Source organism: Amblyraja radiata, chromosome 37 (assembly GCF_010909765.2).
Source record: "Amblyraja radiata isolate CabotCenter1 chromosome 37, sAmbRad1.1.pri, whole genome shotgun sequence".
In the NCBI taxonomy this organism is placed as follows: Eukaryota; Metazoa; Chordata; class Chondrichthyes; order Rajiformes; family Rajidae; genus Amblyraja; species Amblyraja radiata.
In genome coordinates, this window is record NC_045992.1 from 20,212,157 (window position 1) to 20,235,411 (window position 23,255).

At 50.0% G+C, this 23,255-nt stretch overlaps 1 non-coding gene across 1 annotated transcript; it reads right to left on the bottom strand.

Annotated features, from left to right (window-relative positions):
- Positions 1-13,420: 13,420 nt before the first annotated feature.
- On the bottom strand, positions 13,421-13,494 carry trnan-guu. The gene has a single exon. It is a non-coding gene; the product is annotated as a tRNA-Asn (tRNA).
- Between the last annotated feature and the right edge of the window lie 9,761 nt (positions 13,495-23,255).

A 23,255-nucleotide genomic window follows, 5' to 3' on the forward strand; every position in this document is an offset into this window, starting at 1 on the left:
CGGGTGTGGCAGGGCATCCAGCACATCACCAACTACAAGCCCAGCAACAGCACGACGGCCGACGGCGCCGCCTCACTGGCAGAGGAGTTGAACTGCTTCTTTGCTCGCTTCGAGGCAAAACCAGAAGAGCTCGTCACCATTCTCCCACCAGCCCCTAACAACAACAACTACACCTTCACTGTGCAGGAGCATGAAGTGAGGCGGGTGCTCAGGGCGGTGAACCCGAGGAAGGCTGCCGGCCCGGATGGCGTGACAGGAAGGGTTCTGAAGGAATGTGCAGACCAGCTCTCCGAGGTCTTCACGAAAATCTTCAACCTGTCCCTGTCCAAATCCATCGTCCCACCGTGCCTGAAGTCTGCCACAATCATCCCACTACCAAAAAAGCCTGTTATCAGCGGCCTTAACGACTGCCGACCGGTCGCTCTCACACCAGTCATCATGAAGTGTTTCGAGAGGCTGGTCCAGCAGCACATCACAGCCAGCCTCCCGCCCACCTTCGATCCACACCAGTTTGCCTATAGAGCAAATAGGTCCACTGAGGATGCCATCGCCACTGCGCTTCACACTACACTGACCCACCTCGAACACCAGGGGAGCTATGTGAGGATGCTTTTCATTGACTTTAGCTCCGCCTTCAATTCCATCATCCCCAGCAGATTGGGCACCAAACTCATGGATTCAGGACTCTCCCAACCCATCTGCCTCTGGGTCAAGGACTAACCGCCCACAGACCGTCAGACTGGGCCATCAACTCTCCACCCCCATCACACTCAGCACCGGCTCCCCACAGGGCTGTGTGTTGAGCCCCCTCCTCTACGCCCTCTACACCCACGATTGTGCCCCCGCCCACTCCACCAACACCATCGTCAAGTTTGCGGACGACATGACTGTGGTTGGACGTATCTCAGGAGGAGATGAGACAGCCCACAGGGAGGAAGTCCAAAGACTGGCAGCGTGGTGTTCAGACAACAACCTCATCCTAAACACCACAAAAACAAAGGAAATTATCATAGACTTCCGTAAGAACAGTGCAGCCACCAAACCCCTATTCATCAATGGGGACTGTGTGGAAAGGGTCTCAAACTTCAGATTCATGGGCACACAAATTACGGAGGATCTCTCCTGGACTACAAACACCACACGGCAGTCAGGAAGGCCCAGCAGCGACTCTATTTTCTGAGAATCCTCAGGAAAAACAACCTGGAGGAGAAGCTGCTGGTGTCCTTCTACCGCTGCTCCATCGAGAGTGTGCAGGCGTACTGTATAACCACGTTGTATGCCAGCTGCTCTACAGCGGACTGGAGAGCCCTTCAAAGGGTCAGCAACACCGCACAAAAAATCACTGGCTGCCCACTGCCCTCCCTGAAGGACATCTTCAGCTCTCGCTGCCTTGGCAGGGCAGCCAACATCCTGAAGAACCCTTCCCACCCTGGACACAAACGGTTCCACCTGCTGCCCTCTGGCAGACGGTACAGGTCTTTCAAAACTCGAACAAACAGACTCAGAGACAGCTACTACCCCATAGCCATACGTGAACTTAACAATGCAAAATAAGAAATAACACACACATTCAACTGAATGGTTCTACCTCAGCTGATATTGTTATTTATCTGTAATTGTTATTTTATTTATTTTTTATTTTTTTTATATGTATATATTTTTACCTTTTCTTATACATTTAAAATTGCTCTTGTGAATCGCACCGTGGGATTGGCTTTTACATTTCGTTGTACCATGTGCAATGACAATAAAGAGATTCATTCATTACTGAGAAAGTGGCAGCTGTGTGGAATGAGCTTCCAGTGGAAGTGGTGGAGGTAGGTTCGATTTTATCATTTAAAAATAAATTGGATAGGTATATGGACGGGAAAGGAATGGGGGGTTATGGTCTGAGTGCAGGTAGATGGGACTAGGTGGGAGTAAGTGTTCGCAAGGACTAGAAGGGCCAAGGTGGCCTGTTTCATTGCTGTCATTGTTATATGGTTAAGATAATGTGAGTTTTTTTTGGAGACATTGGTGACTATGAAATTTGTGTAAATAAATACTTATTTCCGCGGATTAATACAGCCGTAGTCGTCAGGATTAGCACCTGCTCTGGGAGACCCCAATGCATTTCATGTCGGTCCACGACTGCCGCGCTCGACCAAGGGCATATTGCAGTGGATGTGATCCGTATGTCCTAAGAGGGACGAGGACAGTATTGATCCCAGACTCGGGGAAGGACGACTGATCGTGATCTAATGCTAGAAAGTGCCGGAAACATGCAATATTAGGTATTGATTGAATACCTAATTCAATACCTAATATCTAATTGAATACCAACCACGATGCAAGGCGGGGACAGGCGTCCTGCTCGAGACTGTGCGCTCCGTGCGGTGAGAGAATTCCCTTCGGTCTGCCATTGACGGGGCTGCAGGACACTGCCTTCCTGACAAGAGGATTTCAGAAGAGGAATAACGAGGTTCTTTTGCAGTTGTATAGGGCTCTGGTGAGACCACATCTTGAGTATTGTGTACAGTTTTGGTCTCCTAATTTGAGGAAGGACATCCTTGTGATTGAGTCAGTGCGACGTAGGTTCACGAGATTGATCCCAGGATTGGCGGGTCTTCATATGAGGAAAGATTGAAAAGACTAGACTTGTATTCACTGGAATTTAGGATGAGGGAGGATCTTATAGAAACATATAACATTATTCCCGTTATTATTCGCCCTTGCTATTGTACCACTAGCAGAAAGTGTTAGAGCACATATAGAAATATATGGGTATAATACTAAAAATACAGTTAATACAATCTCTCTATATGCAGATGATGTATCACTGTATATTACAAACCCATAAATCAGCATTCCAAGCATGTTAAATCTTATAACTCAATTTGTTTTATTTTCAGGATATAGAATTAATTGGAATAAATGTGAGATTATGCCAATAACGGAACCTAATTTATACATATTGCAACAATCACCTTTTAGAATAGTCTATTAAAAAATTACATTTTTAGGAATTTATGTGACCAGGAAATATACTTCTTTAGCTGTAACTGCTGTAGCTTTGGGAGCAACAACAGCAGCAGCAAGAGGAGTTTAGCAAGAGATACGACTGATTGGCTCTAGCCCAAGTGGGAGGAGAGAAGTGAGTCAGTGCTGGGAAAACTGAGGAATTTGGTTTGTAAATTGGTAAATCAGGCAATTTATCAGTCAATTTAAGTAAGACTGCTCTTAGGGAGCGGCAGTGAGTGAGCGGTCTTGTGAGGGAAGTGCCCTGTGAGAAAAGTGTGAGTCTTTGGCTCGAGAGTCAAGTGCCCTGTGAGAAAAGTGTGAGTCTTTGGGTCGAGAGTCTTCGGAGAGGAGGCTGAGGAGAGGAGACTACGCAAAACACTGCAGAGGGAGAGACGAAAGAATGAGATGTCAGGCAAGCTTATTCAGTGTGATGCTTGCAGTATGTGGGAGGTCAAGGACACCGCTGGTGCCTCTGGCTGCTACAAATGCGAAAAGTGCATCCAGGTAGAGCTCCTGAAGGGCCGTGTTGGGGAACTGGAGAAGCAAGTGGATGACCTCCGGTTCGTCCGAGAAACGGAGTCGTTCCTCGACAAGTCCTACAGTACGATTGTTACACCTAAGGTACTGGAAGAGAGAAGGTGGGAGACAGTGAGAACGGGAGGGAAGCATGGAATGCCAACGTCCCCGGGTATTGTACCTCTTGTGAACAGGTTCACCCACTTAGAAGCTGTCGGGACAGAAGAGGTGTTTACACTGGGCGGCGGACTGGCTTGTGATGCGAATAGGGCTGTTGAGCCAAAACCAAAAAGGCCTAAGGCAGGCAACGCCATTGTAGTAGGAGACTCCATTGTGAGAGGTACGGACAGGGGTTTCTGCGGCAACAGACGGGATGCGATGATGGTGTGCTGCCTTCCTGGTGCCAGGATCCAGGATGTCACGGACAGAGTGCAGAAAATCCTCAAGGGCGAAGGTGAACATCCGGAAGTGGTAGTGCATGTCGGCACAAACGATGTCGGAAAGAAGGGGATGAATATTCTGCAGCGTGACTTTAGAGAGCTCGGAAAAATGCTGAAAAGCAGGATCTCCAGGGTTGTTATCTCCGGTTTGCTTCCAGTTCCTCGTGCTGGCGAGAGCAGGAACAGGGAGATACGGGACCTGAACGTGTGGCTGAGGAACTGGTGCACAGGACAGGGATTTAGATTCTTAGATCACTGGGATCTGTTTTGGGGTATGGGGGAACTGTACAAAAGGGACGGATTGCATCTTAACAGGTGTGGGACCAGCATTCTGGCAGGCAGATTTGCCACTGCTACACGGGTGGTTTTAAACTGAATAAGGGGGGTGGGGTGTCGAATGGGCTAGTGGAGGATGGAGTTAAAGGGAAAGGGTTTCTTAAATGTGTGAGCGTAGAGACAGAGGGGTGTAAAATGAGGGTAGAAGCAATAGGTAGCAAGGTGAAAAGTAAAAGTGGCAGGCCGGAAAATCCAGGGCAAAAATCAAAAAGGGCCACTTTTCAACAAAATTGTATAAGGGGTAAGAGTGTTGTAAAAACAAGCCTGAAGGCTTTGTGTCTCAATGCAAGGAGCATTCGTAATAAGGTGGATGAGTTGAATGTGCAGATAGCTATTAATGACTATGATATAGTTGGGATCACGGAGACATGGCTCCAGGGTGACCAAGGCTGGGAGCTGAACATCCATGGATATTCAATATTCAGGAGGGATAGAGAGAAAGGAAAAGGAGTTGGGGAAGCGTTGCTGATTAGAGAGGAGATTAACGCAATGGAAAGGAAGGACATTAGTTTGCAGGATGTGGAATCGGTATGGGTAGAGCTGCGAAACACTAAGGGGCAGAAAACGCTGGTGGGTGTTGTGTACAGGCCACCTAACAGTAGTAGTGAAGTTGGAGATGGTATCAAACAGGAAATTAGAAATTCGTGCGACAAAGGCAAAACCGTTATAATGGGTGACTTCAATCTACATATAGATTGGGTGAATCAAATTGGCAGGGGTGCTGAGGAAGATGATTTTTTGGAATGTATGCGGGATAGTTATCTAAATCAACATGTAGAGGAACCAACGAGAGAGCAGGCTATTTTAGACTGGGTATTGAGTAATGAGGAAGGGTTAGTTAGCAGTCTTGTTGTACGCGCCCCCTTGGGCAAGAGTGACCATAATATGGTTGAGTTCTTCATTAGGATGGAGAGTGACATTGTTAATTCAGAAACAATGGTTCTGAACTTAAGGTAACTTTGAGGGTATGAGACGTGAATTGGCCAAGATTGACTGGCAATTAATTCTAAAAGGGTTGACGGTGGATATGCAATGGAAGACATTTAAATACTGCATGGATGAACTACAAAAATTGTTCATCCCAGTTTGGCAAAAGAATAAATCAGGGAAGGTAGTGCATTCGTGGATAACAAGGGAAATCAGGGATAGTATCAAAGCGAAGGATGATCCGTACAAATTAGCCAGAAAAAGCAGCATACCGGAGGACTGGGAGAAATTCAGAGACCAGCAGAGGAGGACAAAGGGCTTAATTAGGAAAGGAAAAATAGATTATGAAAGAAAACTGGCAGGGAACATAAAAACTGACTGCAAAAGTTTTTATAGATATGTGAAAAGAAAGAGATTAGTTAAAACAAATGTAGGTCCCTTGCAGTCAGAAACGGGTGCGTTGATCATGGGGAACAAGGATATGGCGGACCAATTGAATAACTACTTTGGTTCCGTCTTCACTAAGGAAGACATAAATAATCTGCCGGAAATAGCAGGGGACCGCGGGTCAAAGGAGTTGGAGGAATTGAGTGAAATCCAGGTTAGCCGGGAAGTGGTGTTGGGTAAATTAAATGGATTAAAGGCCGATAAATCCCCAGGGCCAGATAGGCTGCATCCCAGAGTACTTAAGGAAGTAGCTCCAGAAATAGTGGATGCATTAGTAATAATATTTCAAAACTCTTTAGATTCTGGAGTAGTTCCTGAGGATTGGCGGGTAGCAAACGTAACCCCACTTTTTAAGAAGGGAGGGAGAGAGAAAACGGGGAATTACAGACCAGTTAGTCTAACATCGGTAGTGGGGAAACAGCTAGAGTCGGTTATTAAAGATGGGATAGCAGCACATTTGGAAAGTGGTGAAATCATTGGACAAAGTCAGCATGGATTTACAAAAGGTAAATCATGTCTGACGAATCTTATAGAATTTTTCGAGGATGTAACTAGTAGCGTGGATAGGGGAGAACCAGTGGATGTGGTGTATCTGGACTTCCAGAAGGCTTTCGACAAGGTCCCACATAAGAGATTAGTTTACAAACTTAAAGCACACGGCATTGGGGGTTCAGTATTGATGTGGATAGAGAACTGGCTGGCAAACAGGAAGCAAAGAGTAGGAGTAAACGGGTCCTTTTCACAATGGCAGGCAGTGACTAGTGGGATACCGCAAGGCTCAGTGCTGGTACCCCAGCTATTTACAATATATATTAATGATCTGGATGAGGGAATTGAAGGCAATATCTCCAAGTTTGCGGATGACACTAAGCTGGGGGGCAGTGTTAGCTGTGAGGAGGATGCTAGGAGACTGCAAGGTGACTTGGATAGGCTGGGTGAGTGGGCAAATGTTTGGCAGATGCAGTATAATGTGGATAAATGTGAGGTTATCCATTTTGGTGGCAAAAACAGGAAAGCAGACTATTATCTAAATGGTGGCCGACTAGGAAAAGGGGAGATGCAGCGAGACCTGGGTGTCATGGTACACCAGTCATTGAAAGTGGGCATGCAGGTGCAGCAGGCAGTGAAGAAAGCGAATGGTATGTTAGCTTTCATAGCAAAAGGATTTGAGTATAGGAGCAGGGAGGTTCTACTGCAGTTGTACAGGGTCTTGGTGAGACCACACCTGGAGTATTGCGTACAGTTTTCGTCTCCAAATCTGAGGAAGGACATTATTGCCATAGAGGGAGTGCAGAGAAGGTTCACCAGACTGATTCCTGGGATGTCAGGACTGTCTTATGAAGAAAGACTGGATAGACTTGGTTTATACTCTCTAGAATTTAGGAGATTGAGAGGGGATCTTATAGAAACTTACAAAATTCTTAAGGGGTTGGACAGGCTAGATGCAGGAAGATTGCTCCCGATGTTGGGGAAGTCCAGGACAATGGGTCACAGCTTAATGATAAGGGGGAAATCCTTTAAAACCGAGATGACAAGAACTTTTTTCACACAGAGAGTGGTGAATCTCTGGAACTCCCTGCCACAGAGGGTAGTCGAGGCCAGTTCATTGGCTATATTTAAGAGGGAGTTAGATGTGGCCCTTGTGGCTAGGGGGATCAGAGGGTATGGAGAGAAGGCAGGTACGGGATACTGAGTTGGATGATCAGCCATGATCATATTGAATGGCGGTGCAGGCTCGAAGGGCCGAATGGCCTACTCCTGCACCTAATTTATATGTTTCTATGTTTATTTAAATCAAATTTCATGCCTTTACTTAATAAATTGCATAAGAATATTCAATATAGGAAAATACTTCTCATTTCAATGCTCGGTAGAATTAATGCTATAAAAATGATTTTCCTTCCGCAATTGGTATACCTTTTTCAATCAATACCGATATGTCTCCCCAAAAAAACTTTTAAAAAGTTGATTCTATAGTGACAAGTTTTATTTGGGATTATAAGAACCATAGAATAAGCAAAAAACACTTATGCAAATTGAAAACCAAAGGAGGATTAGTTTTACCAATTTTTTTGTTTTACTTTTGGGCAGTCAATGTCAAAAATATGTCTCAGCAGCCGCAGGCCACCCGGGCCAATGGGCGCGTTCCCGGCCTTGTTTGACGGTCGCCAATCTCTCCCGCATGACCAGCCCGGAGCCGCCTACCGGGGCTGAAAAGCCGCCTTTGTCGTCGCTCCCCCTCCAGCTGCTACCCACCGGAGCTCCCAGTATCACTTACACCGCCGCCCGCAGGCCCCGGGAACGGAGAGGGAACGGCCCTCGCTTTCCCTCCGGAGCCGCCCACCGACCACCGGCCGTCAGCTACCCGACACTCGGCCGGCCGCTGCTCAATGCTTAGCCTCCCGATGTAGAGCGGGCCTACCTGGAGCGGCTGCCCGTAGACATCCTTCTGCTCCTCACCGCCGCGGACCGCGACGATCCCCGGCTGCTGGCTGCCTGTCCAGTCGGGCTGTGGTCAGCCCAGCAGCGGGGTGAAGCCTCGGCCAGTCGTGCATCGGCGGTCCCGCGCCGAATTCCTCGGCAGCTTCCAGTCTCCGCCCGGGGCGCGGCAGCGCAGCCGGTCTCCGACGACACCGGCGACGGTGGGTAGATTCCCTACCTGCAGCGGTGGGGCGAGGCCCGTCGATGCCGACCGCTCCGTACGCATCCGGGAAGCGTCTAGGTTGGCCGCCTGTAAACGCCGCCTCGATCGGCTGCCAAAAGGGCCGCCGCGGCCTACTCCCACATTGCCGCCACATGGACTGCAAAAATGGCAGCCGCGGCCGACCGGAAGCGACGCACGCGGTCAACAGCGCTACCTTCCGGCTGGATGCTGCCTCTGCAGCCCGACGGCCGTCAACAACGCCACCTCACTTCGGATGTCGTCACTACAGCCTTCAGTTTTAAGCACAGCTCATTATCCTACATTGGACAATTCGAACCTTGGTTTCCCGTCCTACCCAGCTTGATTTGAACCATAGAACTTTCGGCATCTGACCACTTTGGACTTTGCTGTATGTTTGCTCACTGTAGTTTTTTTTCTTCCATTGTATAGTGCAATCACCAAACTTAATATTGATATTTATAATGGACTCGCTGAATGTCCCTATCCAGCTATCTAGCAAGTTAAATAATTAATCCAATAAAGACCCGTAGACACGAGATGTCGTTGATTCTTTACTGTATTCAACTGTGTAATTGTAACTTACAAGCAGAAAGGGAAACCGCATATTTAGTAACGTTATACATTTGATATAGCAACATAAACTATGTTGCCACCACTAAATACAGTGTTGTTATGTCAGAAAACAGCCAGGGCACATGAAACATTCTTAACTGTGTTAATAATAGCAATCCTGCACAATAACGTATAATGATGCTGTTACACAAACATAATTACTCACAGACAATTCGTCTAACAAACTGGTGCGGTAGGAAGGCAATAGATTACGCACAGGAATGACAGTCTACACCATGCGGTACTCTCCCTGGGCTGGGCTTCCTGGTTTATGACAACTTCCTGCCTAACAGGAAAGGTAACTCAAAGCTGTAGGGACCTGAACATCCAGCAGGTGGCATTAATAACTGTAAACAGAATGTGGTCCAGCACAATATTAGTTTATTGATATTTCTGTGTTGTTGTATTTGCGTTGTTGCCGACGTCTTTCTCAGGATACGATCGCATGCTGGTCGACGTGATTGATCTGTACCTCGTCCGTTCTGTGGCTTTTACGTTGGTCTCCTTACCACCCATCAACATTACTCGGGATGGCACACTGCCGGAGAATCGACTGCGCCCGTGGGCCGCTTCGTTCCCACGTGCGATGAGGTCAATGGCTCGGGCGGCACTGGCTAGTATCTGAGGAGACCTGGGTATGGCCATCAAAAAGGCCAAAAGGGACTTCTGCTCCAAGCTGGAGGATGAGACAGATGTTCGGCAGCTGTGGCGGGGCCTGAATGCCATCACCTCCTACAAGGCAAAATGAAGAGGTTGCTCGAATGTCGGTGAAACATCACTCCCTGATGAGCTCAATGCGTTTTACGCACGCTTCGATGAGAGAAACACTGATGTGCCTTCTCGAGCCCCCATTCGATGTGATGGTATTTCAGTCTCAGTCACAGAGGCCGACATCAGAAAATCGTTCAGAGCGGTGAGCCCTCGAAACGCGGCTGGACCTGATGGTATTCCAGGTCGTGTTCTAAAAACCTGTGTGGACCAACTGGCTGGAGTTTTTACGGACATATTCAACCTCCCAATTCTGAGGTCTGATGTTCCCACCTGCTATAAAAGTGAATACATTATACCGGTAACCAAGAAGAACAAGGTGACGTGCCGCAACGCCATTCGACCAGTGGCACTAAAGTCGGTGGTGATGAAGTGCTTTGAGAGGTTGATCATGGCGCAAATCATCTCCTACCTTGACAAAAACCTGGACCCACCAGTTAGCCTACCGCCACAACAGATCAACGGTGGATGCGATCTCGCTGGCTCTCCTCTCCGTTCTGGACCACTTGGACAACAACAATTCATATGCCAGGCTGTTAGTAATTGATTACAGCTCGGCATTTAATACAATCATCCCCTCCAAGCTGGTTAACAAGCTCTCAGATCTGGATCTCTGCGCATCTCTCTGCAATTGGATCCTCGACATCCTCATTCACATACCACAATCTGTTCGTATTGGTGGAAATGTGTCAGCCTCGATAACAATCAGCACAGGAGCACCTCAAGGCTGCGTGCTCAGCCCCCTGCTGTACTCACTCTATACTCATGACTGTGTAGCTGGTCATAGTGCGAACTCTATCATCAAGTTCGCCGACGACACCATTGTTGTGGGACGTATCACTGATGGCGGCGAGTCAGAGTATAGAGGAGAGATCGACCGACTGACCAAATGGTGGCAGCACAATAACCTGGTCCCCAACACCAGCAAAACCAAGGAACTGATTGTGGACTTTGAAAGGAGTGGGATGGGGACCCACATTCCCGTTTACATCAACCGGTTACATCGTGGCTTGGTTCGGCAACTTGAGCGCCCAGGAGCGGTAAATTTTACAAAAAGTAGTAAACACTGCCCCATCGGCTCTGAACTCCATTCCATCGAGGGGATCTATCGCAGTCGCTGCCTCAAAAAGGCTGGTAGCATCATCAAGGACCCACACCATCCTGGCCACTCACTCATCTCCCCGCTGCCGTCTGCTAGAAGGTACAGGAGCCTGAAGACTACAACGTCCAGGTTCATGAACAGCTTCTTCTCCACAGCCATCAGGCTATTAAACTCAATTGTAACAAATCTCTGAACATTAACATGCCATTATCTGTTTATTTGCACTGTATCTGCATATTTATTGATGTGCGTATATATTTATATAATGGTATTATGGACTCACTGATCAGTTCTGTATTCATGCCTACTATATTCTGTTGTGCTGAAGCAAAGCAAGAATTTCATTGTCATATCTGGGACACATGACAATAAACTCTCTCGATTTGACGACGAGATTCAACGATGGGCGGAGATTAAACGCTGCCGACCTCGGCGAGAAATCCTAGGCTCTGCGATGTTAAGGTCAGCGCCGCCCGCGGCTGGAAAGTCAGCGCCGCCAGTGGTGGAATCCAGTATTGCGCCGCCGCTGCTGAAGCTCGATAACACGGAGGGAGAACGAGGCAGCGTCAATTCCGTGGGCTGAGCCTACGTAATTGATGTTCGCTCTCCCTCCTCTGGGCTCAAGACACGCCTCCCTCAGGGAGGCAGATGTGATCGCTTCCTCCCCTTGCGCTTCATCATATCAGTTTTATGACGAGACCAGCGAGACTAAATTTAATATATTTATACGTAAAATAAGTTACCGGGACTATGGAAGGCGAGGACATGGAACGAAGGGGTCTACAAACATTACATTTGTGACATACAGAGAGATAGTAATAGGCACACGTTTATTGCCCGCGCTCCACCCAGTTCCTGAGCGGTTCCGCAATCAGGGGGTAGGCTCCGCATATCGCTGCCTCATCTCTCGTCTCCCCGTTTTCGCAGCGGAGCTCCGCAATTTGGCGATTTTGACTATAAAAATGACTGGTTCCATACAGAAATGACATTTATAACAGAGATCCGTGGCAAATCTTTATATTTATAATATTTTATTATAATTTTTTTTACTTTTCGTTACATCTATTTTCATTGGTGTATGACAGATGAAGCTCTGCCTCCTCTGCCTCCCCTGACCGCACGTACCTGGTCTCAACCCCCAGCTGGAGCCGCCTCGACCATACTTGCGCACATTCCGGTAGTAGGTGAGCGTGCTCCGTCCCTTTTATCGACTGCCTGTAAGTTTACGAGTCAGCGTTTTGTCTGCCTGCTCGTGTTCCTGCCTCCGGCTCGACGCGGGTTCTGTGGCGGCCCACTTACTCATCTCCCTCTTCCTCTCTCTCTCACTTCGAGCTGACCAGCTCTCTTCTCTCTTCGGGTGAGTGTCCTGCCATCTCAGCAAGAGCTCAACTCGAGCCCACGTGGCAACAGTCCCGCGGCAGGCAACAACAACTTTGTGTTAGAGGACCAACGTGCATGTATTTCGAGCCTATCATGCCTGAATAAAGTAAACCGTTTATTTACGATGTTTAGTGCTTCTACACCACAAGAAGTCAGTCCATCACCAGCAGTTTCCCCTCTTTACCCCGTGGAATATCCCACCTCACTTCTCCTCCATTCCGGTCTGGCAATTGCCCCGTCCGTATGCACTGATATGTGCAATATAGCCATGCAGAACAGATGCAGGAATATCATGTCCATTCCGATCTTCAACTAGTCCCGCACAACCCGGGTTTATCTTTTCCCCAAAATCCATGAACAAAAATTCATAAACAATGGCAGACCCATTGTTTCTTCCTGTTCCTGTCCCACTGAAATTATATCCACGTACATCGACTCCACTCTATTCCCCTGGTCCAATCTTTTCCGACCTACGTCCAAGCTATCTCTCACGCCCTTCGCCTCTTTAATGAGTTCCACTTTTCGTGTCTCTACTCCCTCATCTTTACTATGGACGTTCAGTCACTCTAACCCCCCCTACAGGAAGGCCTTAAAGCCCTCCGTTTCTTCCTCGACCGCAGAACCACCCATTCCCGCTACGGACACTCTACTCTGCCTTGCGAAGCTGGTTCTCACCCTTAACAACCTCTCCTTCGACTCCTACCACTTCTTCTAAGTCCAAGGCGTAGCTATGGGCACCCGCATGGACCCCATCTATGCCTGCCTCTTTGTCCGGTACGTCGAACAATCCCTGTTCGACGTACCCGATCCCTGCTGCCCCTTTCCCCGAACTCTATCTCCGTTAAATTGACGACTGCATATAACCCCTGCAGTCCCTCCCTCTTCTTATCTCCCCCACACAATTCGCACCAAGTTCTCGTTCTTCACTAGCTAACCGTTAACAATGGCCTGTTTCCATTATCATCGTTCCTTTGTTGCTTAATTTTCAATCATTTTTTCCATATCCTTTACATTAATGTCTATATCTCCCGTTTCCCTTTCTCTTTCCAAGTCTGAAGAATGGTCTCGACATGAAACGTCACCCATTCCTTCTCTCCAAAGATGCTGTCTGTGCGGCATAGTTACACCTGTTACACCGCAGGAAGGCTCACAAAGAGCAGAGTGGGGCGGCAGCCGTAGAGAGCTGTTACTTAGCTGTCAACGACATGCATAGCAAAATATCACGAGCGTCCCTGGGTGGGCTCGAACCACCAACCTTTCGGTTAACAGCCGAACGCGCTGACCGATTGCGCCACAGAGACAACCTGACAGAGCGGCAAGAAATGATGCATTCCCGGGTTGGGAATGGGTGGCCTGGGACATAGCTGGGAAACGGCTTTTCACAAACGGCACCAATGAATTTGGCCCGACAGTCGTATTTTTTCCAAAATAAACTTTATTGAGGAAAATGACAAAAAATATATACAAACAGTGCAAGCACCCTTCCGACATTTGCGGCGTTTATACAGACATTCATCGGCGTATATTCCGCTCCTGTTCATAATCTCTTTTTATATCGAGCCCCCTCATCACTCACGTGTCCAGATTGTCACGGACATCATAAACCAGGAAATCCCGGAATCACTCAGCCTCCTGTGTACAGATCCGGACCATCTTAAAGAAAGGATACACATGTAATGGCGCTAGTGCAGCATCGACTCCCCAGGTTTGTGCAGTGAGGAGCGGTTAAGGAACGTGTGTCGACATTCTTTGGCGTTCAGTGGATGAGTGTTGCCTCATCGCGCTGTGCCCAATCTGGGCCGCAATACTCGGGGTCGGAGCCATGAGGCAAATTTACAGATCAGTAATGAGGCAATTTTTACTTGTCTCCGCAGATCATCCACCGACCTTTCAGTGTAAACAAAAGCTTTGCTGTATTGTCACTTTTTTCCCCCATACTTATTTCCGCGTATTATTCATTTAGGCTGCACCCAATCACGACTCCTTCAAAATTACGCGCAACTCAGTTTCGCATGGCGGACTGCCACTGCCGTAGTCGTCAGGCTTCGCACCTGCGCTGGGAGACCCCAATGGAATTCATGCCGATCGCCTTACTCGGCCCACGTCTACCGCGCTCGACCAAGGGCATATTGCAGTGGATGTGATCTGTATGTCCTAAGAGGGACGAGGACAGTATTGATCCCAGGCTCGGGGAAGCACGACTTATCGTGACCTAACGCGAGAAAGTGCCGGAAACATGCAATCATGCAAGGCTAGGACAGGCTTCCTGCTCCAGGCTCTGCGCTCCGTGCGGTGAGAGAGTTCCCGTTGGTCTGCCATTGATGGGGCCTCAGGATACTGCCTTCATAACAAGAGGATTTCAGTATAGGAGTAAAGAGGTTCTTCTGCAGTTGTATAGGGCTCTGGTGAGACCACATCTGGAGTATTTTGTACAGTTTTGGTCTCCTAATTTGAGGAAGGCCATCCTTGTGATTGAGTCAGTGCAGCGTAGGTTCACGAGATTGATCCCGGGGATGGCGGGACTTCATATGAGGAAAGATTGAAAAGACTAGACTTGTATTCACTGGAATTTAGAAGGATGAGGGAGGAACTTATAGAAACCTATAAAATTATCCTCGTTATTATTCGCCCTTGCTATTGCACCACTAGCGGAAAATGTTAGAGCACATCTAGAAATATATGGGTATAATACTAAAAATACAGTTAATAAAATCTCTCTATATGCAGATGATGTATTACTATATATTACAAACCCAGAAATCAGCATTCCAAACGTGTTAAATATTATAATTCAATTTGGTTTATTTTCAGGAAATAGCAATTGGAATAACAGTAAGATTATGCCAATAACGGAACTTATTTATACGTATTGCAACAATCACCTTTTAGAATAGTCCATGACTATTTTAAATTTCGAGGAATTTATGTGACCAAGAAATATACTTCTTTATTTAAATTAAATTTCATGCCTTCACTTAATAAATTGCATAAGAATATTCAATATTGGAAAACACTTCTAATTTAAATGCTCGGTAGAATTAATGCTAGAAAAATAATTTTCCTTCCGCAATTGCTATACATTTTACAATCAATTCCTATATATCTCCCCAAAAAAATATTTTAAAAAATTGATTCTATAGTGACAAGTTTTATTTGGGAATATAAGAACCATCGAATCAGCAAAAAACACTTCTGCAAATTGAAGACCAAAGGAGGATTAGTTTTACCAATTTTTTATTTTACTTTTGGAAAGTCAATGTCAAAAATATGAATTTTTGGTTGGAAGATACGGATCAACAGCCAGACTGGTTAACGATGGAAAAGGTAGATTGGTTGCCTTTTGAAATTGGTCCGCTTCTATTAGCTCGGACACAAATGAATTAAAAAATCTATCGTGAAAACCATATAATATATAGCGGTATTCGAATTTGGAAACAACTAAAAAAGATAATAACATTGGATAATTTATCACTTTCTCTCCCCATTGCAAATAATCCTTCATTTAAACCCTCAGTGTTAGATCAAGGTTTTGTACAATAGAAAAATCATGGAATTAAACAGATGGGACATCTTTATAGAATTGGTATTTTTCTCTCGTTTCAGGAGTGACAACAGAATTACGGATTACATTCAAATATTTTTTTTTAGATATTTACAACTTAAAGATCATGTTAAATCACATACACAAGAATACAGAACTAGAGAACCAGAGATTCTGGATGAATGTTTCAATAAACACCCTAACACAGTCAAATTAATATCTTGTAGTGCGTGGGTCTCAAAAGGAGGCACGAAGTACAGTGTTTTGAGAGGCACCTTTTATTATGTTCCTCCTGGTTGTAGGGAAGTCCAAACGAGAGGAAGATGGCACCTGAACCCCTGCCTTTAAACCCTCTGGCTAAGGGCCGTCTCCGGACTGAACCACTCCTGTGCCGAGGGGTTCGACACTATGATGGCACGACCCTTGGGAGCCGCCATAGGACCCCCCGCCAGAACCCGAGGCACGAAACGCACTGGCGGGAGCACGACCCGGCCGGCCCGCGTGCGGAAGTCAACCGCTCGTGGGGCTTGCGGAGGCATAGGTGGAGGGACAGGTCGAGGGACCGGCTGGAGGACAGGTGGAGTGACAGGCGGAGGGAGCCGTGAAGGGGGGCGCCCTCGAGGCCGAGGTTGGGCAACCAGCACCGGCTGGTCAATGTCCAGGTGTGCCGGCTTCAAACGGTCAATTGACACTGCCTCCGGTCGGCCCCCCATGTCCAGGACAAAGGTCGACTGCCCGTGTTCCAGCACTCGGAACGGGCCCTCGTACGGCCTCTGGAGTGGCGTCCGGTGGGCATCACGGCGCAGGATGACGTAAGGGCAGTCCTTGAGGGCTGATGGCACGTGTGGGCGAAGTGTCCCATGGCGGGATGTCGGGACGGGTGCGAGCCTGCCAACTTGCTCGCGAAGGCGCTTTAGGGTGGAGGAGGGCGTTCCCTGCTGCCCCGGCGCCGACGGCACGAACTCCCCGGGCACCGTGAGTGGCGACCCGTACACGAGCTCCGCCGATGATGAGGCCAAGTCCTCTTTGGGAGCAGTCCGGATGCCCAGCATGACCCACGGCAACTCGTCCATCCAGTCCGGGACGGAGAGTCGTGCCTTCAGTGCTGCCTTTAGCTGCCGGTGGAACCTCTCCACCAGACCGTTAGCTTGCGGGTGGTAAGCCGTGGTGTGGTGTAGCCGCACCGCCAGCAAGCGAGCCATGGCTGACCACAGCTCGGAGGGGAACTGTGGCCCCCGGTCTGAGGAGATGTGCGCCGGCACCCCGAAGCGAGCAATCCAGTGCGCGGACAACACACGAGCACACGTAACCGTTGATGTATCGGCCAACGGAATGGCTTCCGGCCACCGCGTGAAGCGGTCCACCATTGTCAGAAGGTGGGTGATGCCCCGGGACGGCGGGAGAGGCCCTACAATGTCTATGTGGAGATGGTCGAATCGCCGGTGCGGTAAACCAAACTCCTGGAAAGGCGCACGGACATGGCGCTGGATTTTTGCCGTCTGGCACGGAATGCAGGTGCGAGCCCAATGGCCAACCTGCTTGCGCAGACCGTGCCACATGAAACGAGTGGCCACTAGTGCCGTTGTCGCCCGGATTGATGGGTGAGCCAGTCCGCGGATCACCTCGAACACCCTCCGGCACCAGGTGGCAGGGACGACGGGGCGCGGCTGCCCTGACGACACATCGCACAGGATTGTCACTCCCTCAGGACCGAGAGGGACATCCTCAAGGCGGAGGCCGGAGATGGCAGTCCGGTAGGCGGGCACCTCATCGTCCGTGAGCTGTGCCTCTGCCAGTGCAGATTAGTCAATTCCGGGCGCCACCTCGAACACGGCGTTGATAGCGGGGCGGGACAATGCGTCGGCCACCCGGTTCTCTTTCCCCTTGATGTAGCGGATGGATGTCGTATACTCCGATATGTAGGCCAATTGCCGCTGCTGTCGTGCGGATCAGGGGTCGGAAACCTTCGCCAGGGCGAAAGTGAGCGGCTTGTGTTCCGTGTAGGCGGTGAACGGGCGGCCCTCCAGGAAGTAGCGAAAATGGCGCACTGCCAGGTACAGAGCGAGGAGCTCGCGATCGAACGCGCTGTATTTTGTCTGCGCACGGGTGAGGTGCCGGCTGAAGAAGGCCAGGGGCCGCCAACCTCCGCCCGTCAGTTGCTCCAGCACATTACCAACCGCCGACTCCGAGGCGTCCACCGTGAGAGCGGTCGGGGCATCTTCCCGCGGGTGCACCAGCAGTACGGCCCGAGCAAGGGCCTCCTTCGAGCCGTCAAAAGCTGCCCCTGCCTCGTGGGTCCATTCAACGTTCTTGTCCTGCCCACCCGCCGGAGGTTGAGACAGAGGCCGCTTGAAATGGGCCGCGGATGGCACGAAACGATGATAAAACGCCACCATGCCGACACACTCCTGCAGGCCACGCACCGTGCGTGGGCGGGGAAACCGACGGATGGCGTCGACCCTGTCAGGCAGGGGAACTGCCCTTTGCGCAGTCACGCGGTGGCCGAGGAAGTCAATCTCGGCTACACCAAAACGGCACTTGTCTAGGTTGATTGCCAAACCATGCTCGCTGAGCCGCTGGCAGAGCTGCCGAAGGTGGACGCAGTGCTCCTGGTGCGAGCGGCTGGCCACCAGCATGTCGTCCAGATACACAAACACGAAATCCAGGTCGCGACAAACCCCGTCCATTAGGCGCTGAAATGCCCGCGCAGCGTTCTTGAGGCCGAGCGGCATCCGAATGAACTCGTAAAGTCCGAATGGCGTGATGATCGCCGTCTTGGGTACGTCATCCGGGTGAACCGGGATCTGGTTATATCCCCGTACCAGATCCACTTTTGAAAAAAGTGTGGCCCCAGCCAAATGGGCGGTGAAGTCCTGGATGTGGGGTACCGGGTATCGATCCGGTGTTGTTGCGGCGTTCAGCCGTCGGTAATCCCCGCAAGGTCTCCAGCCCCCGCTCGATTTAGGGACCATGTGGAGTGGGGACGCCCAAGGGCTGCTCGAAGGGCGGACGATCCCCAAGGTCTCCATTGTGCGGAATTCCCGCCGTGCCAGACGCAGTTTATCCGGCGGCAGTCGGCGTGCTCGTGCATGGAGTGGTGGGCCGGTAGTCAGGATAAAATGCACCACTCCGTGGCTGGGGGTCGATGATCGAAACTGTGGGGTCAGAATGTCTGGGAACGCGGCCAAGATCCGTGCGAAGCGGGAGTCCACGGACGCCAGGGGCCGTCCCACCGGTTGATCCAAACGCAACGTGATCGGCTCCATCGTAGCGGCGTTGACCAAACGCTGACGCCTGACGTCCACCATGAGGGAATGCGCCCGGAGGAAATCGACCCCGAGCAATGGTTGGGAGACGTCGGCAATGGTGAACTGCCACGAGAAATGGCAGGAGCCGAACACGATTGGAACCATGCGCACTCCATATGTGCGGATGGGGCTGCCATTCGCCGCGGTGAGGACGGGCCCCCGCTTACCGGAACGAATGTCGGCCAGCGAAGGGGGCAGGACGCTGAGCTCCGCTCCAGTATCCACGAGGAAGCAGGTCCCGGATCGCCGATCCCAGGCGAAAAGGCGGTGAATTTGGCCGGCCGCCGCGGGGACTATTGGCAGCCGGCCCAGGCGTTTCCCGGGAACGTACACGGCTGGCGGCATTGTCGTGCTGCAGCACCCCAGCGTGATGGAAATAGCACCAGCGCCTCGTGTTGGTGCTATTTGGAGCTTGCTTGCTCCTGCTGGTGGTGCCTGCAGCTTGCTGGCGCTGGACTGCAGGTGCAGTACCCCTCACTGCCGCTGGGGGCGATCGTGCGGGCCGTCGGGCTGGAGCTGTCACTCCTTCCACAGCTCCCCCGCCCCATCGGAGGAAATCGGGAGCTGCCGGGGTGACGTCATCGGCGCGCCTGCCGAGGCCAGCGCGTTGACGTCATCAGGGCGCGTCGGCCTCAGCGCGACCCCGTCTCTGCTGACGGCCAGCGCGCTGACGTCATCAGGGCGCGCCATCCACAGCTCGTCGGCGCGCCTCCCGAGGGCCCTGAGGTCGGCAAAGGAGACGTCTGTGAGCTGTAGACGGATGTAGGCCGGCAGCAGATGCAGGTAGGTATACTCGAACAACAGGCACGGCGTGTGCCAGTCCAGCAGAGCCACCATCTCCTTTAGGAGGGTAGATGGCCGTCGGTCGCCCAGGCCCCCTTTATGCAGGATCCTACCGGCACGCTCCATTCTGCTTAGTCCATAAATCTGGAGCAGGAGCTCCTTAAGGCCGAGATACTTATCAGTGTCCGGGGGGGCTGCGAGGAAGTCCGTGACCTCTTCAACCGTGTCCTGGTCGAGGGCCCCCACCAGGTAATAGAAGCGGGTGGCATCGACCGTGATGCCCCGCAGGTTGAACTGGGCCTCCGCCTGCTGGGACCAGATGAGCGGCCGGGTGGTCCAGAAGTTGTGCAGTTTCACGGAGACCGCGTCCAGAGACAGGGCCGGGCCAGCCTGTGAGGAGGTAGGGCTTTCTCTTCTCTCCATCATGACGCCAATGGAGCGTCGGGGGTCACCAGTGTAGTGCGTGGGTCTCAAAAGGAGGCACGAAGTACAGTGTTTTGAGAGGCACCTTTTATTATGTTCCTCCTGGTTGTAGGGAAGTCCAAACGAGAGGAAGATGGCATCCGAACCCCTGCCTTTAAACCCTCTGGCTAAGGGCCGCCTCCGGACTGAACCACTCCTGTGCCGAGGGGTTCGACACTATGATGGCACGTCCCTTGGGAGCCGTCACAATCTTACATTTATAATACTCTTTTAGACAGTGATATTCCGTCGACGGAATTATATAGACTAGCATATGAAAAGGAATTAACCCAACCCATAACAAAATATATTTGGGACGAAAGCCTACAACCTATACATCAATATTCGTTAAATGCCAGACATTCTTTAATACAATTTAAAGTACTACATAGACTGCATTGTTCTAAAACAAAATTAAATAGAACTGTTCCTAATATCTCTCCTATCAGTGACAAATGCCAATACTCCGCGGCTAATTTAACCCATACTTTTGTAAATTGTATAACAATTACAAATTACTGGATGGATGTTTTAAAATAATCTCTGTAGTTGTTAATATCCAACTGGATCCTGATCCTAAATTAATAATATTGGGCACATCAGAACAATACCTAAAACTTACAACAAACCAACGAAATGTCATTGATTACAGTATAATAATTGGAAAAAAATTAATATTAACATTTTGGAAACACCCAGCAATCCCCACAATCAAGATGTGGATTATGGAGATGACGGAGACCTTACATTTGGAAAACATTAGATTTGTCTTAATTGACAAACCAGAATTATATACTAGAATATGGTCCCCATTTATAGATTATTTGTAGGGGTAGATTGGGCCGGCGCGGAAGCCTGACTGTAACCTGATTCCAGGACTAGATGAATAGTTATGTTATCTGACCTACGGACCTATCTCCTAAGTTGTATTATTGACAGTTTATTCTATTTTTCTAATTTCCTTTCTTTCTGTCTTTATTTTTCTATCTATAAATATTAATAATTAATAATAAAAATAACCATATAAAATTAGCAAAGGACTGGACAAGCTAGATGCAGGAAAAAATATTCCCAATGTGGGGCGAGTCCAGAACCAGGGGCCACAGTCTTAGAATAACGGGGAGGTCATTTAAGACTGAAGTGAGAAAAAACGTTTTAACTCAAAGAATTGTAAATTTATTGAATTCCCTGCCACAGAGGGCAGTGGAGGCCAAGTCACTGGATGGATTTAAGGGAGAGTTAAATAGAGCTCTACGGGCTGGTGGATTCAAGGGATATGGGGAGAAGGCAGGAACGGGTTATTGATAGAGGACGATCAGCCATGATCACAACGAATGTCGGTGTGGCTCGAAGGGCCGAATGGCTTCCTCCAGCACCTATTTTTCTATCTTTATATGATCCGGCCACCAGGTAATAATGGCGATCGGGGATTCCGCCGGGTGGTTCGCTCTGGGCGGCCGGGTTTACTTTCCTAATTGCTGATCAATCCGGCTTCTGAGGATTGTCACCGGGCGACCACGTCTGTATGGGCGGGATTCACTTACTCTCTCGAGCGGGTGAGTGCGGCGGGTTGTCTTCTCCCAGCCCCCAATAGTCAGCGGATGGGAGCGGCTGAGGCGAATTGGTGGGGCTGCGCAGGTGCACTCAGTTGTAAAAGAACGGTGACCGGTCACTTCCCTGTTCCTCTCCCCACAGGTGCAGCGTGAACAGTGAAGTAACACATCCACTTTAAGATGTTACTAGACTAAGGGGGGGCCGTTGTATCCCAGTCACACGGGAGGACTGGTCCCCCAACGCAACCCATTCCCCATCGTAATATTCCACCATTCACCCGTTCCCCCAACGCAATATTACAACACTCACCCATAGCCCCTAAGTGCGCAGGCGTGGCTCACTTCCGCTCCTTCTCCAGCACACCCTCCACCTCCTATTCATTTGTGGGTGGGGAGAAGGGAAGGTGAGGGTGGAGGGAAGTGGGCTGTGTGGTGGAGGGTTGTGTGTAGGCGGGAGAAGGGGTGTGTGGGCGGGGGGTGGGGGGTTGGTGTGGGCGAGCGGAAAGGGTGTGTGGGCGGGGGGATGGGGTGGAAGGGAGGGGGACGAGTATGGGGTGGGGAGGGGTGTGGGGACGGGGTGTGAGGCCGGGTGGAGGGGTGTGGCGGCGGTTTGAGGTGTGTGAGGCTTGGGGAATGGGTGTGGGGCCGGGTGGAGGGGTGAGGGGCCGGAGGTGTGTTGGGGCGGGGGTGCGTTGTGTGGTTGGGGGGGGGGGGTGGGGGACAGGACCAACGACTGACGCCTACTGCATTCCTAACGACTTCCAGTGTGTTCTGGATGACACTTCCTCCCACTAAGTTTCCAAACCAACTTCAATCCCTCGGCACTTCCGCCACCTACAAAGTGAACCTTCCATCTCCCCCCATTCACGCACTCCACAGAGACGCTCACTGCAACTCGTTGGTTAATCCATTCCCATCCACACCATGTATTTGCAACTACGGGAGGTGTACCACGTGTCCCTACACCTCCGCCCCCGCCTCCATTCATGGACCCCAGCTGACCTTCCAAGCGAGGCCAACGTTCATGTGCACCTCATCGGACTCACCTACTGCACGCGCTGTTCCCATTACAGCCTATTGTGCATCGGTGATACCATGCGGTTTAAACTTTGAATTTTTAAATTTTAGGTGACATATATCAATCACCGAAACCCCATCGCTTTCCCCCATTCCACACCTATTGTTTCGGCTATAGCCTTTGTCAAACCAACGTATTGAAGCAGCCACAACCTGTGCTCACCGTTTGTCCCGTCTCTCCTCTCTTCCATCCCCCCCCCTCCCCCCCCCCCTCCCCCTCGCCCTAATCAGTTTGAAGAAGTGTCCCAATCCGAAACGTCATCTACCTATGTTATCCAGGGACGCTGGCGAACCCGCGGAGTTACTGCAGCACTTTGTGTATTTTATTATATGTTCCA